Source organism: Castor canadensis, chromosome 14 (genome assembly GCF_047511655.1).
Source record: "Castor canadensis chromosome 14, mCasCan1.hap1v2, whole genome shotgun sequence".
In the NCBI taxonomy this organism is placed as follows: domain Eukaryota; kingdom Metazoa; phylum Chordata; class Mammalia; order Rodentia; family Castoridae; genus Castor; species Castor canadensis.
Genome location: NC_133399.1, coordinates 109,625,576 through 109,640,534, shown reverse-complemented (window position 1 = coordinate 109,640,534; position 14,959 = coordinate 109,625,576).

Genomic DNA, 14,959 nt, shown 5'->3' with positions numbered 1-14,959 from the left:
TGCTTAAAAAGACACTCTATAAAATTGGAAAAGACCACTGTTTCAACAGATGTGCACATATTAATGCAGGGACAAAGGAAAATTGAGAAAATGGAGAAAATGACACTAACAAAGGAAATTCTGTAGTAACTGACTCTCAATCAACAGCAATTAAAGAATTGCATAAATAATGAATTTAAGGAAACTCAGAAAGACATGCGAGAATACAGCAAGGCAATTAAATACATTGAGGAAATAATTCATGATCTGTGTGCAAAATTCAACAAAGACATCATAAAATGAAACAAGTCTTGTAGCTGAAAAATTCAATGAATGAAATAAAAGATAAGCTTCAACAGCGAGTTAGATCAAACAGAAGAAAGAAATTCTGAATTTGAAGACATGTCTTTTGGAAAGATCTGAAATGAAGAAAGGGAATCTGAAATGCAACTTTACTAAATTTATTTAAATGTGTAAATTTTACCCATTCTTGTCACAAAAAGAACAATGAAGGGATTTATATGTTCATCTACTCCATTGTAGTAACTGATGTACTATCTCCACTGTATCTCATAACACCATGTTGAAGACTTTAAATATGCATACAAAACTACCTATATAAAGTCTGCAATTGATGTCCCAGAACGAAGAGAGAGAGAATGGAGTAAAAAGTAATAAAAAGTAACAATGGCTGACAGTTCTTAAATTTGATGAAAAACATAAACTTTAAAAACAAAGTAACCAGCAAATCCCAGAGATCATAAATTTCGTGCTTGACTCCATCATACTCAAACTTTACAAGTTCAAACAGAAAGAAAATAATACTTTCCAGAAGAAATACAGAAATATATTCTATTCCAAGGAACAATGCTTGAAACACCACTAATTTATCATAAAATAAGGAGAAGGTCAGATGGCAACATAACAACATGTTTAAGTTGTTGAAGTGAAAATCTTCAAGAAATAAATGTCAACCTAAATTCAATATTCAGGAAAATATCTTTTAAAATTAAAGTAAAATATAGACATTTTCAGATAAAAGAATTTTTCTTCACAAGAGAGTTCTTACAAGCCAGGCTAAAGGAAATTCTTCAGGAAAAAGGAAAATCATACTAGAAGGAAACTTTATAATGAAACACATAAGGAGTGATAGCTATCTGAGAAAATATAAAATAATACTTATATCTTATTTGAAATGTATATGGCTTCTTAAAATTAAAACCATGTGAGTTTATAGACAGCAAAAATAGCATAAATGAAACACAGTGGAGGGCAAGATTCTACTGTATATTTCAGATAAATTGAATTAATATCAACTCTCAGTAGATTCAAAAATTAAGAATGAAGAAGGATCAGGATTCCAAGATGGCAGCTAGAGGTAGGAAGCAGAAAGCGACCCTCCTATAGTGAAATCTTGGAGAGATGCTGGAGACACACTTTGCAGGCATAATCACCGAGAAAAGGCATAACTTTGACCCCTCCACATCTTCAGCCGGCACAGAGAATCTCCACTTTACTTTAAACAGAGAAACGAGGAGGGCCCCCGGGGCCGCCAGTGGCCGGTGCCCATACGGCTTGGGAAGACGCGGACCAGGTGAGCTTTGTGGTACCGCGGTAGCCCCACAGACAAGCCTGAGTCAGAGCAGCATAGCCCCCTGGACAGACTGACCTCCACCCGGGAAAAAAAAAGAGAAACTGAGTAATAAGCAATAAGAACAGATAAGACACGCTGGAAAGAGGGTGGGGCACCCTGAGTGCTGAAGATTGGGGGAAGGGAATCCTTCCTGGGACTGTAAATAAACAAGCCAGGCAGGCCGGAGAGGCTCTGGCAGGAGCGGGGCATGCGCCCAGCAACCAGGAGCGGGGAAGCTTGTGAGAGGAGGGAAGACCCACTTCCCACGTGAACTGTAAACAAATATGGCACCGGCAGGAGCAGCAGCACCACCCAGCAAGCAGGAGGAGGAAAGCTTCTGAAAGTGGCAGTGGGAGGAAAACTTCAGAGGAGAGGGGGGAAGACCCACCTCCCACATGAACTGTAAATAAACACGCAGGCCTGACAACGCGGGGACAGTGTCACCTTTCCCAGTGCTTGGAAAGGGGAAAGCCTGTAGCAGGGGCTCCCGCACAGGAGAACTCTGAGCAAACAAAGCCTGTGGGACCAGGTGAGTGCTAGCTCACCCCAGAGATCTGCATAAATAACGCCGCCAGCTACAGGCTGAGAGCAGCAGGCAGGCAAGCCACAGTTGCAGATACCACTCTCAGAACTGTCTCCAGATGCTTTTTTTTCCTTTTTCTCCCTACCTTTGATGAGAGAACAACCGAATTACACCTGCAAGCCGAAAAACTTACTGAAACTGTATTGCATTTGAACTGGGGACACTTGGTGGGGCTTTTTGTGTGTGTGTGTGTGTGTGTGTGTGTGAGTGTGTAGTTTTGTTCTACTTTATGCATCCCCTTTGATGAGACAACTACAGAACAACATCTGAGGCACCAACTCCAGGACTGGAGATTGAGACGGACATCCAAATTATTAAGACTGAAACTGCATTGCATATAAACTTGGAAGTTTTTTTTTTTTTTAATTTTCTATTTTCCATTTTATTTTAATTCATTTTTATATATAGATATTACTTTCATTTACTTATTTTTTATTTTTTTGTCTTTGATTTTCAATCCTCTCTCTGTCTCTCTAATGTCTGTTCAGCTTACTGTCGATTAGTACACTAACACTCCCTGTTTATACCTTTGAAACTCTCTTGTCTGATACTTTGTTCTGCTTTCTCCCTCTTGTCTGTATATTTGTTTTCTCTTTTTCTTTAACTTCTTGCTTTCCATCTCAGCTCACTCTTCCATTCTAAATATTACCATTGTTATTATTACAAGCTAGAAAATACTTAATTACACACAGTACAGGGACAGTAACAACACCAAGGACAATGATTGGAAGACAGAAAAAACAGGGAAACCAGTTTCCCCACAGCAAAAAATTAGTACAGGTACCAGAGGGGAATGAAGAGAACAGAAACTCAGATCCAGACTCCAACAAAATGAAGATAAACTATGCCAAAGGACCCAATGAAGCCCACAAGAATAATTTAAAAGAAGACATACTACAAGTACTCAATGAGAATTTTATAGAGATGATACTGGATAGAGTCAACCAAAATGTACAGGAGACACTCAAGAAATTCCAAGACAATAAAAATAGAGAATTTGAAAAAGCAAAAGAAGAAATAAAGAAAACCATAGAAGCACTGTATAAAAACCAAAGTGAAAGAGAGAACACAATGAATAAATGGATAAATGAACTCAGGACAAAAATAGACAACAATAAAGAAGAAAACTGCCAGGAAATGGAAAACCTCAGAAAAAAGAACGAAACAGAATTGCAAAACAAAACGGAAGGCCAATCCAGTAGAATAGAACAAACAAAAGACAGAATCTCAGAACTTGAAGATGAAATGGTAATTAAAGGAAAAACAGAAGAACTATTAATTAAACAACTCAAGACCTGTGAAAAGAAAATGTAAGAACTCAATGACTCCATCAAAAGACCAAACTTGAGAATCATGGGCATCGAAGAAGGAGAAGAGGTGCAGGCGAAGGGAATGCGTAATATATTCAACAAAATAATAACGGAAAATTTCCCAAATCTAGAGAAAGATATTCCCATACAGATGCAAGAGGCCTCCAGGACACCAAACAGACCAGATCAAAATAGAACTACTCCATGACATATCATCATTAAATCAACAAGTTCAGAAACTAAGGAAAGAATATTGAAGGCTGTAAGAGAGAAAAAACAAGTAACATACAAAGGTAAACCCATCAAAATCACAGCAGACTTCTCAACAGAAACATTAAAAGCAAGAAGAGTGTGGGGTGAGATCTTCCGGGCACTGAATGAAAATAACTTCAACCCCAGGATACTCTACCCAGCAAAGCTATCATTCAAAATAGATGGAGCAATAAAAGTCTTCCATGATAAGCAGAAACTAAAACAATATGTGACCACAAAGCCACCATTACAAAAGATTCTGCAAGGGATCCTGCACACAGAAAGTGACACCCAACTTAACCATGAAAGGGCAGGCAGCACCAAACCACAGGATAAGAAAAAGCAAGACAGTAGAGAGTAACATCAAGCTAGGTACACACAATCAAACCTTCAAACAACTAAGATAAATAAATGGCAGGAATCACCACATATCTATCAGTACTAACACTTAATGTTAATGGACTTAATTCACCCATCAAAAGACACCGTTTGACAAAATGGATCAAAAAAGAAGATCCAACAATTTGTTGCTTACAGGAGACTCATCTCACCTACAGAAATAAGCATATGCTTAGGATGAAAGGCTGGAAGAAGATTTACCAAGCCAATGGCCCCCGAAAACAAGCAGGAGTAGCAATACTTATCTCTGACAAAGTAGACTTCAAACCTACATTGATCAAATGAGATAAAGAAGGACATTCCATACTAATAAAAGGGGAAATAGACCAAAAGGAAATAATAATCATCAATCTGCATGCCCCCAATGTCAACGCACCCAATTTCATGAAACATACCCTGAAAGACCTAAAAGCATATATAAACGCCAACACGGTGGTTGTGGGAGACTTTAACACTCCATTATCATCAAGAGATAGGTCTTCCAAACAAAAACTCAATAAAGAAATCCAAGATCTAAAATATGCAACAGATCAAGTGGACCTAGTAGATGTCTACAGAACATTTCATCCAACCTCTACACAATATACATTCTTCTCAGCAGCCCATGGAACCTTCTCCAAAATAGATCATATCCTAGGGCACAAAGCAAGCCTCAGCAAATATAAGAAAATAGAAATAATACCGTGCATACTATCTGACAACAATGCAGTAAAAGTAGAACTCAACAACAAAAGCAAAGACAAAAAACATGCAAACAGCTGGAAACTAAATAACTCATTACTTAATGAAGAATGGATCATCGATGCAATAAAAGAGGAAATTAAAAAGTTCCTAGAAGTCAATGAAAATGAAAACACAACCTACCGGAACCTATGGGACACAGCTAAGGCAGTCTTGAGAGGAAAGTTTATAGCCATGAGTGCATATATTAAAAAGATTGAAAGATCCCAAATCAATGACCTAATGATACATCTCCAACTCCTAGAAAAACAAGAACAAGCAAATCCCAAAACAAATAGAAGGAGAGAAATAATAAAAATAAGAGCTGAAATCAACGAAATAGAAACCAAAAAAACCATACAAAGAATTAATGAAACAAAAAGTTGGTTCTTTGAAAAAATAAACAAGATCGATAGACCCCTGGCAAACCTGACTAAAATGAGGAGAGAAAAAACCCAAATTAGTAGAATTAGGAATGCAAAAGGGGAGATAACAACAAACACCATGGAAGTCCAGGAAATCATCAGAGACTACTTCGAGAACCTATATTCAAATAAATTTGAAAATCTAAAAGAAATGGACAGATTTCTAGATACATATGATCATCCAAAACTGAACCAAGAGGAAATTAATCACCTGAATAGACCTATAACACAAAATGAAATTGAAGCAGCAATCAAGAGTCTCCCCAAAAACAAAAGTCCAGGACCTGATGGATTCTCTGCTGAATTCTATCAGACCTTTAAAGAAGAACTGATACCAACCCTCCTTAAACTGTTCCACAAAATAGAAAGGGAAGGAAAACTGCCAAACACATTTTATGAAGCCAGTATTACACTTATCCCAAAACCAGGCAAAGACACCTCCAAAAAGGAGAACTATAGGCCAATCTCCTTAATGAACATTGATGCAAAAATCCTCAACAAAATAATGGCAAACCGAATTCAGCAACACATCAAAAAGATTATTCACCACGACCAAGCAGGCTTCATGCCAGGGATGCAGGGGTGGTTCAACATACGAAAATCAATAAACGTAATAAACCACATTAACAGAAGCAAAGACAAAAACCACTCGATCATCTCAATAGATGCAGAAAAAGCCTTTGATAAGATCCAACATCATTTCATGATAAAAGCTCTAAGAAAACTAGGAATAGAAGGAAAGTTCCTCAACATTATAAAAGCTATATATGACAAACCTACAGCCAGCATTATACTTAATGGAGAAAAATTAAAACCATTCCCTCTAAAATCAGGAACCAGACAAGGATGCCCACTATCTCCACTCCTATTCAACATAGTACTGGAATTCCTAGCCAGAGCAATTAGGCAAGAAGAAGAAATAAAAGGAATACAAATAGGTAAAGAAACTGTCAAAATATCCCTATTTGCAGATGACATGATCCTATACCTTAAAGACCCAAAAAACTCTACTCAGAAGCTTCTAGGCATCATCAATAGCTATAGCAAGGTAGCAGGATATAAAATCAACATAGAAAAATCATTAGCATTTCTATACACTAACAATGAGTAAACTGAAAAAGAATGTATGAAAACAATTCCATTTACAATAGCCTCAAACAAAATCAAATACCTAGGTGTAAACCTAACAAAAGATGTGAAAGACCTCTACAAGGAAAACTATACACTTCTGAAGAAAGAGATTGAGGAAGACTATAGAAAGTGGAGAGATCTCCCATGCTCATGGATTGGTAGAATCAACATAGTAAAAATGTCGATACTCCCAAAAGTAACCTACATGTTTAATGCAATTCCCATCAAAATTCCAATGACATTCATTAAAGAGATTGAAAAATCTACTGTTAAATTTATATGGAAACACAAGAGGCCACAAATAGCCAAGGCAATACTCAAGTCAAAAGAACAATACTGGAGGTATCACAATACCGACTTCAAACTATATTACAAAGCAATAACAATAAAAACAGCATGGTACTGGCACAAAAACAGACATGAAGACCAGTGGAACAGAATAGAGGATCCAGATATGAAGCCACACAACTATAAGCAACTTATCTTCGACAAAGGAGCTAAAAATATACGATGGAGAAATAGCAGCCTCTTCAACAAAAACTGCTGGGAAAACTGGTTAGCAGTCTGCAAAAAACTGAAACTAGATCCATGTATATCACCCTATACCAAGATTAACTCAAAATGGATCAAGGATCTTAACATCAGACCCCAAACTCTTAAGTTGATACAAGAAAGAGTAGGAAATACTCTGGAGTTAGTAGGTATAGGTAAGAACTTTCTCAATGAAACTCCAGCAGCACAGCAACTAAGAGATAGCATAGATAAATGGGACCTCATAAAACTAAAAAGCTTCTGTTCATCAAAAGAAATGGTCTCTAAACTGAAGAGAACACCCACAGAGTGGGAGAAAATATTTGCCAACTACACATCAGACAAAGGAGTGATAACCAGAATATACAGGGAACTAAAAAAACTAAATTCTCCCAAAACTAATGAACCAATAAAGAAATGGGCAAGTGAACTAAACAGAACTTTCTCAAAAGAAGAAATTCAAATGGCCAGAAAACATATGAAAAAATGCTCACCATCTCTAGCAATAAAGGAAATGCAAATTAAAACCATGCTAAGATTCCACCTCACCCCTGTTAGAATAGCCATCATCAGCAACACCACCAACAACAGGTGTTGGCGAGGATGCGGGGAAAAAGGAACCCTCTTACACTGTTGGTGGGAATGTAGACTAGTACAACCACTCTGGAAAAAAATTTGGAGGCTACTTAAAAAGCTGGACATCGATCTACCATTTGATCCAGCAATACCACTCTTGGGGATATACCCAAAAGCCTGTTACTCCAGAGGCACCTGCACATCCATGTTTATTGCGGCACTATTCACAATAGCCAAGTTATGGAAACAGCCAAGATGCCCCACCACTGATGAATGGATTAAGAAAATGTGGTATCTATACACAATGGAATTTTATGCAGCCATGAAGAAGAACGAAATGTTATCATTCGCTGGTAAATGGATGGAATTGGAGAACATCATTCTCAGTGAGGTTAGCCTGGCTCAAAAAACCAAAAATCGTATGTTCTCCCTCATATGTGGACATTAGATCAAGGGCAGACACAACAATGGGATTGGACTATGAGCACATGATAAAAGCGAGAGCAGACAAGGGAGGGGTGAGGATAGGTAAGACACCTAAAAAACTAGCTAGCATTTGTTGCCCTTAACGCAGAGAAACTAAAGCAGATACCTTAAAGCAACTGAGGCCAATAGGAAAAGGGGACCAGGAACTAGAGAAAAGGTTAGATCAAAAAGAATTAACCTAGAAGGTAACACCCACGCACAGGAAATCAATGTGAGTCAATGCCCTGTATAGCTATCCTTATCTCAACCAGCAAAACCCCTTGTTCCTTCCTATTATTGCTTATACTCTCTCTACAACAAAATTGGAAATAAGGGCAAAATAGTTTCTGCTGGGTATTGAGGGGGGCGGGGAGAGGGAGGGGGTGGAGTGGGTGGTAAGGGAGGGGGTGGGGGCAGGGGGGAGAAATGACCCAAGCCTTGTATGCACATATGAATAATAAAAGAAAAATGAAAAAAAAAAAAGAATGAAGAAGACACTTAGACACCTGTGTTTATTGAAGCACTATTCACAACAGTCAAGCTATGGAAACAGTGCAAATGCCCCAAAAGTGATGAATGAGTTAAGAGAATATGACATGTACACACACACACACACAAGGGAATGTTATTCAGCCATAAAGAAGAATAAAATTATGTCATTTGCAGGTAACTGTATGGAACTTGTGATCATCATTTTAAGCAAAATCAGCCAGGTCAGAAAGACAAAGGTCACGTTTTCTCTCATATGAGGAAGATAGATCCAAAACATAAACGTATATTCAAATACAAACATGATCATAGATGTATATATATTATATGTAATGTTTTATACACACAGACACACACATATAATGTTTTCAATAGTGGTGCTGTTTAAGGATAATAGGGGGTAGAGGGGGAGGAAAAGAGAATGAAAGTGAATAATATTGAAATACATTGCACCTGTGTAGGAAGAAGGCATAATGAAACAACTGAAAGCTATCAAATAGTAAGTGTTATGGGGAGAGGGTAAGGAAGAGTAATAGAGGGGATTAGAATATAATATTCTCACTGATAAAACAAAAACCATTGCAAACCCCTTTGAACAATGAACAGACACTTCTACAAGGAAGGACAGGAATATAAGAAGTTCTTGTTAGGGAGAGAAAACTAGTAGATGGAGGAGGTGAATGCAGAGGGTCAAGCAGGGTGAAAATGCTCCATGTACTTTCTATACATGTGTGAAGACAGAACACTGAAACTTGTCAAAATCATTTTAAGTACAGGGAAGGAGAATGAGAGAATGGTGGTAGATATGAACCTAACCAAGGTACATTGTAAGTATATCTAGAAATGTCACAACTAAACCCCCTGTATGACTAATACAAACTAATAAAAATGCTCTTAAAAATTAAGAGTGAAGATTGGCATTGCTTTTAGAAAACCTTATTAATGTGTAGCATCATATTAATCAATGATGACTGTGAAAGAAGTACATAAATTACATTGACATTTTTACTCTATTCTGTTATTAGTGTATATTAATTGTACAAAGGTATCCCATTGTGATGTTTCCATACATGCATATAATTTACTTTGATCAAATTCACCCCCTCTATTACTAATTTTCATGTTCCTCTCTCCTTTTATAAACAATTTTAACAGGCTTCATTATTTTATTTTTGTATTCACGTATAAAGTGCATCATAATCGCATACCCATTCACCCATCCATCTCGTGTTAACTCCCTCCATCTATATTTTGTGCTCCTTTTAATTCTTTTTTAAGACATTTTTCACATATGAGAGATAACAATAACATGTAATATTTGTCTTTCTCAGTCTTGGTTCTTTCATTTAGCATGATGGTCTCTAGTTCCATCCATTTTCTTGTAAATGATATATGTTGATTCTTCTTTATGACAGAATAATACTCCATTGTGTATATATGTATCATTTTCTTTATCCAGTCATCAGTTCATAGGCATCTGGTTTGATTTCTTAGTTTGTCTATTATGAGTAGTGTTGCTGTAAACATGGGTGGACAGGTATATCTATTGTATGCTGTATGCATATGTTGGATATATGTCCAGAAGTGGTACAGAGGATCAAATGGTATCTCTATTTTTAATTCTTTGAAGAACCTCCATACTGATTTCTTTGTGGCTGCACTAATTTTCATTTACTCCCAGCATGTAAAAGAGTCCATATTCCCCCACATCCTCATCAGCATTTGTTTGTTGTTTGTTTTTGTTTTCTTCACAGTAATGATTCTAACTAGAGTGAGATGGAATCTTGGTCTTGTTTAAGTTTGCATTTGTTTTCTGGATAAGGTTGTTAAACATTTTTTCAAGTATTTTTTAAGAATTTGTACTTCTTTTTAAATTTGTGTGCTCAATTCATTTTCACATTTATTAATTGGATGGTTCCTTTTGCTGTTTAATTTTTGGACTCTGTCATATATTCTGTATAATAATACCATATGCAGTGAATCACTGCCAGTGATTTTCTCCCACTCTCTAAGGCTGTTTCTTGTCTCTGGTTAATTGTTTCTATTGCCATGCTCAAGCTTTTTAATTTGATATGATACCATTCATCAATTTTTGCACTGATTTTTTTGAGCCATGGGGGTACTATTCAGAAAAGTGTTACCATGACTATATCTACAACATTTTCCCGTTTTCCTTTACCGGTTTTGAAGTTTCTGATCTTACACTAAAACCCTTGATACATTTGGAGTTGATTTTGTACAGAGTGAGAGACAGGGATTCAGTTTCCATCTTCTACATGTGATACGCCATTTTCCAACTGCTGAAGAGACTGCCTTTCACCAACATATGTTTTTGGCACCTTTGTCAACGATGGCTGAAGCTCTGTGGGCTTAGGTTGGGATTTTTTATTGTTTTTCATTGAATTATGTGTCTGTGTTATGTGCAAGTTTCAGTCAGTTTTTGTGACTATGAATCTGTGGTATAAAGTGCGATAGTGTGATACCACCAGTGTTGCTTTTTTGGTCAGGATTCCTTTTAGTATCTGGGGGTATTTTATGTTTCCAAATGAGTTTTAAGATTCATTTTTCTATTTGTATTAAAAAATGACACTGCACTTTTGATGGATATTGTATCCAATTTGTAGATTGCTTAAAGTAGTATAATATTTTACACAATATTAGTTCTGCTGATCCATGAACATGAGATGCCTTTCCATCTTCTACTGTTTTCTTTAATTGCATTCTTTAAGATTTTAAGTTATCATTGTAGCAGTCTTTCACATCCTTAGTTAAGTTTATTCCCAGATATTTAAGTTTTTGAGAATCTTGTCAGTGAGATGACAGTTTTCTAATTTCATTCTCAGTCTGCTCAATATTGACATATGCAAAATCTACTTGTTTTTATGTTGATTTTGTATTTGGCTACTTTGCCAAAGTGTTTATCAGATCTAAGAGTTTTTTTCATAAAAACTACATTCTTTTAAGTATAGGATCATATTATCTGCAAATAGGAATAATTTGACTTTTTCTTTCATTATTTTTCTTTCTTTCTATGACCTTATTAGTCTAAGAATTCCTATAGTCTATTGAATAGGGGTGGGGAGAACAGACAGTTTGTTGACTTTAAAGGAGTGGCTTCAATTTTTTCCCCACCTAGAATGATGCTGGTTTTAGGTGTATAACCTTTTATTATTTTGAGGTATGTTCCTTCTGTTCCTAATTTCTTCAGAACTTTTATCAAGGTAGGAGGTTGAATAGCAGAAACTCCCAAGGCTGGCTGCTCTGGGGGCGAGGCAGTGGTTCTGGAAGGATACGGGGCTTCTCTTTTGAGGAGGAGGGCTTTGAGTAGCCAGGAGTGTGGACTGGCAGGGTACAGACATTTGGTGGGAGGTCTGCTTTTGACACAAAATCAGGAGCCTCCATATGCGAGATGGGGTGCTGGGGGAAATACCCTGTGCTCCCCTTTCTCCAGTGACCATTTCCCTGCCAGACACTTGTGTTGACTGAAACTAACCAGAAATGAGGAAGCCTGGAGAATGCACTTTGTAGAAAATAGTGCCAAAGTGACTGAACAAAACAGAGAAAGTATAAAAAAGACAAATGTTAAAACAGACTGATCAAGTTTGAGGACTGTCACATAATTTTTACCTTTATTTTATGAAGCTACAAATTTTATTCCACAAGACAAAATTTTTACAGTCAATCACTTGTTAACATTCTGTGCTGCACATGTTAAACTGGTCTCTAACCGATTTCTTTCAATGGCAAGAAGAGACATGCAAAATGTGTTCCCCAGGCATTGATTGAGTCAGTGGGATTTGTTTTGAAAACTTACCATTAGTATTAGAATTGATGAATCACATGTATTACAATGCCAAGAAATGAAAATGGTAAAAAGAATTTTTATGTATTTTAGTACAGTAACTCCATTAACATATATGTGTATGTCATTTCCATTATCTCTTAATTGCATGAGAGATAGTTCATATAGATACACACAACATGGCAGTAGTAGGCACATCATTACACACAGCTCTAGCTCTGAGTGAATAACAACCTCCTTGGGTCTTGCTTGATTTCCTCAAATACAAATAAGGATAATAATAACTGCCTTATAGGTAATATTGAATCTTATGAGAAAAGTATGAAAATAGAATTCATAAATTATAACATACTCTACAAATATGGAATAGTGACTAATTAGGTATAGCCATTAAGTATTCAGACATCTCTTGAGTTTTAGAATGATCACATCAAAACGAAAACAAGACAAAGAAACAAAAATGACAAAACAAAATAAGAATGATCCTGACACTCACTCACTGTGTGACTTGATTGAGCCACAAAGCTATTTATTTACTTATTTTTGGCCTTCCTTGAATATCCATCCAGTCCTGCTTCTAAGTTCAGAGGAGTACTGGTATGATATGTCAGATACTGCTGGCAACAGAAAAAGTTCAGCTTAAAACATCCATCAACCTTCTCTTCCTCCATGCACACCTTCCTGCATTGGCCCCAGCCAAGTCTGCATGTCTCACACTCAGCAAATTCACCTGTAAAAGAAAGAGGGTTTTTCTGGCACTCTGTGGAAGGGGAGCATGTCAAAGGCACCAAAACAGAGAAAGCATGTATGTTTGAGTATAGAGTATTTTCAAGAACTGGCACAGATTCTTTGAAGAGCCCCTGCTCTTTTCAATATGGAATTGGGAGAGTTATAAGCAAGAGGCAATCACAAGCTCTGCTCTCAAGTGTTTACAAACTCGCATTCACCAAAAGTAAGCATCAGGACAAAAAATTAAATATATACTATAGAACTATAAAAAGACCTACTGCATACAAGTAAAAGTTTGCTAGAAAACTTTTAGAGTTTGACTACCTCTATTTAGTCACCAACATGACCATTATCCAAAGTATTCACTTTCATGCTTCAAACCTGCTTGGTTCACTGTCAGTTGGACTTACTAGGCCCAATGTTCATAATGTCTTACTTAATTTAACAGTGTTAAATTAAGTAACGTGAATGTACCTTTAAGCTAGATGATAGAAACCATCTAGCATGTAGATATATTACATATAGCATGAAATAATAGCAAAATCTTTTTAAACTGGCCATCTGTAAATATCTGAGAGAAGCCTCCTCTTAATCTGAGCCTAGAGCTGCAGATAGAGGATGGGAACTCGTGCATGATGCCAAACCAACCTTCATGACTCAGGTAATTGGCCTTTGTAAAAAAAAAAAGTATTATATTATTCTATGTTTGTACATGCTTGGAATTTATCCATAACAAAAACTTAAAAGAAAACAAGATGGATAATTTTAAATACCTAGTAAAAAAAAAAAGACCTACTGCATACAAGTAAAAGTTTGCTAGAAAATAGGAGGGACATCTTCAGGAAAGATTCTTGAAGAGGCAATTAAGAATTTTATGTTCATTCCTTGCCTGAACCTAATAATGGCCAGGAGTCCTGAGAAAACTTATCTAGGGTCCTAGAGATGCCTCTCTACATTTTTCATTTGTTTAGTTGTCAAGTTAAATAACTTATGTGATGATATTTGTGTTAGATTAGTACCTACCTATATTACTGTTTTGATGATTAAATGACACCATCAACGTACCATTGTTAATAGAGTGCTTGACTCAGAGTCAGCACTTGGGTAGAAGCACTTTTAGGATTTCTCACTCTGAAACACTATTTAAACTTTCAATGTTGACTATAGTTACTTAAGAATATTTCTCTCAATTCTGTTTACAATATGATTTCTTATAAGGTAAAACAAGTCCTGTCTGGAGAAAGATACAGAGACGGTGAAGGTGAGCAAATACAGTCTATGTGTTTGTATACTTGTATGAACACTGAACAATGAAATCCTTGACACTGTTCTAAAATTGGGGATTGAGATGAGGGAGAAGGATGGAGGGGATGAATATAATTTATATATATATATATATATATATATGTATATATATATATATATGCACATATATAAATGTCACAATGAAACCCCTCTATACAACTAATGCATGCCAATAAAATGTAAAAACAAACAAATATTTTTTCAAAGTTGAAAAAATGTGATGGTGGTCCTGTGTTCAAGGACTACGCAAAGTAAGCTCTGTGGCCACTCACTATGAACAGCTCTTCTGTAATGACTGTACCTTCACTGACTCACCCTTACTCTTTATTTGATCCTCCTTCCATCAGCAGCAAGCAGTTGTGTCAAAACTTACTAGATTAAGATTTTTAGAGATGGACAGGGATGTTCTCCAGGAGAACTAATCAGCATGTATAACATTGAACCCTGCACCGTGATCTAATGGGAAAACTCACTAGGTCCAAACTCATTGACAAAATTATGTTCAAGTAACAAAGCTGTTTCTCGATAAATGTTAAAATCCAAAGAAAGGTTCTATCAAGAGAGGAAGAGAAGATAGAGTTAGTGGGCTGGAATTCAGGCAATTCTGTTTTCATTTCTATATCCCTTTCT